Source organism: Scatophagus argus, chromosome 24 (genome assembly GCF_020382885.2).
Source record: "Scatophagus argus isolate fScaArg1 chromosome 24, fScaArg1.pri, whole genome shotgun sequence".
NCBI lineage: Eukaryota > Metazoa > Chordata > Actinopteri > Scatophagidae > Scatophagus > Scatophagus argus.
The window spans coordinates 12,776,028-12,778,619 of NC_058516.1; the positions used below are offsets into that span (position 1 = coordinate 12,776,028).

The window sequence follows — 2,592 nt, forward strand, 5'->3', positions numbered from 1 at the left end:
ATCATACAAAACTATACCCCTTGTAGCCTGAGTGTCAAAATAATAACCAAAGCTGAAGGCAGCAACAAAATTGACAGGTTTTGCAGACAGATAAAGGCAAAGGAAAAAAGGGGTCCAAACCAAAAAAAAACCACTACAAACCAAATCACCACGTGCCACGCCAAAAGATAAGTAGTGAAAGGAAAACCACCACCAGGGACGTCTGCCACTCCACTCCTGCCCTGGAAAAAAGAAACAAACCAAATTATAACACCGCATATGAAAAAGAGGGGACACTCAGGCAGACAGAAATATACAGAAGGCCAATATTAAAACACAACACACGCACATAACACTAACCCACCCAAACCAGACCACACAATAAGAAGAACCCCCTTGACCAACTAAATCATTAATTAGAACAAAATAAACAAATATACAAACAAACAAAAAAAAGAACAAACAGAGAATAACACAAGCTTAACCCCCCCCCCCAACTAAATAAACAACCACAGAAACAATTGGCAATCAACAAATTCAACATAAGGGGAGAACGATGAACTAAATAAAAAAAAAAAACAAAATCAATCAGAACGGGAGTGATAGTGGAGTGAGGAACCTGAAACTGCATCACATCACGGACGGCATTGGTAGGAACTGCTTCCCACACTACCAGTCCCCAGAGACGGAGTAGAGACGGAGCGACTGCACCGGGGCTGGAGACGGCGAATCGCCGTCTTACAGAATGCTCAGCTGATGGACCATTTCACTGGCGGAGCTTGCAACCCCCGCGGAGCGCCAGAGCCGAAGAAAAGGTGCTAACTATGGCCTCAGTGCTGCAGCAGGACAGAGAACGGGGTCACTGACTCAAGCTACCACCCAGCGGACAAAGTGAACGACAGAACAAGAGGGGAAGCTTACCCAGATGAAGAAGACTCACGCACACCCTGCGCACTATGCAGGCACGTCTGACGGCGAGGGCAGAGAGCGCACACCACCAAACGATCCTCAGGAGGGACCACACACAACACAGCAGACACCGCTATAAATGAAGAGATAGCAACCGCCGTCACGATGTTAATGCCCAACTTACTCAGTCATAGCAGCACCTCAACTTACCGTGTGGATCACCGTTTGGTGCCGATCACCGCAGTACCAGACGAAAACCTCCGGCCGCGAACGCCGAACAACAATGTGTGCGCCGGTGTGAACGCGGCCAATTAACAGGTAACGCCCCCTGCGCAATCAGAGTCAGGTGGGACAATTGGACGTGGAGGTTGGAGCAACACTCCACCTGCCACACATGTATGTTTCTCTCTCTCTCTTTCATCCTCTCTGTCCTGTCTACCTCTTCTTCTCCTCTTTTACCCAGTCTACTATCAGCTGGGTGGTTCTCCTTTGTGAGCCAGGTCCTGCTCAAGGTTTCTTCCTGTTAAAAGCGAGTTTTTCCTTGCCACTGTCTGCTTGCTCGTGAGATCAGGCTCTGGGTTTCTGTAAAGCACCTGGAGACAATTTCGATTGAATTAAATTGAATTGTATGGATGTGACTTGTTTATGAAACTTGAGGTGTGCAGACAGATACATAGGCATTTATTTAATACACTAATCAAGATGTAGTGCTGATATGAAAAAATAAATAACTATGATGTCTGTGTGTGTCTGTACGTATTATTATTTACCACCAATCTGTAAAATTGCGTCCTTAAATTGTAATGGATTAACTGCATTAATGTGTAAATAATCACAATTAATCACAGAGTAAAAGGTGGAACTTTTTTCTCTACACAGAATATTATTTTTCTATAATTGCATTCAAGCTTAAAATTTTTAAATTTGATAGAAAAATGATATTTTTGCATAATTTCACCCGATTACCATTAACACTGGAAAAGTGTTAATGGTATTTTTTGTTCAAAAATGCATATATATATATATATATATATACCAAGGGTTGTACAAGGGTTAAATATTCTTAATGGGTACTGAATCCATGACTTCCTTCCTTCATACATTGTTAATCTTCCATTTTGTGTACTGTTTTAGCTTCAGCAACATTGCCACCAATATGTACAGGTAAATACAATGCTACTGACTGTGACTGTTGTGCTTCTCCATGGTTTACAGAGAATGTCCTTGACATATGGATGAAGCACATCAGGGGCTGTTAAGATAACTCATGTTATGGTTTGGTACTACACTGAAAAAATGAACTTGCACTGACATTTTTAAAGTAAATTTTACTGCTGAAATATACAACTCACTTGCCAGTATCATATAAAATTTACTTATTATGCAACTTTACATTTGTGAAGATATTATTGTGTGTTTGAGGGTTTTTTTGCTCTGGAGAACAATAGAGAGGCCTACATGTAACCCAAGAGACCTGAGCTAGAGTGACGAACCGTTAGAGACCCCACCCATGACGTACACCTAGTCGTAAATTCTTGAATTCGAACTCCACAGGGGTCCGAGGTGACGTCACTCAGGTAATAAAAGTTCACTGCAACCCTCAGTCGTTGCTTTTTCCCTGTGCTTGCTGTGACAAGGAGAGCTATTCCAGGCTCTCTGAGGTGTCCAGCTCACCGAAAGGGAGCAACAGTCAAACGTTTCATT

General features: G+C 42.6%; 1 long non-coding RNA gene across 1 annotated transcript; it reads right to left on the reverse strand.

Annotated features, from left to right (window-relative positions):
- Positions 1-648: 648 nt before the first annotated feature.
- LOC124055564 lies at positions 649-1,390 on the reverse strand. Its single transcript, XR_006842715.1, has 3 exons — positions 1,099-1,390; positions 901-1,021; positions 649-815 (listed from the first exon to the last, which is right to left on the reverse strand). It is a non-coding gene; the product is annotated as an uncharacterized LOC124055564 (long non-coding RNA).
- Positions 1,391-2,592: the final 1,202 nt, after the last annotated feature.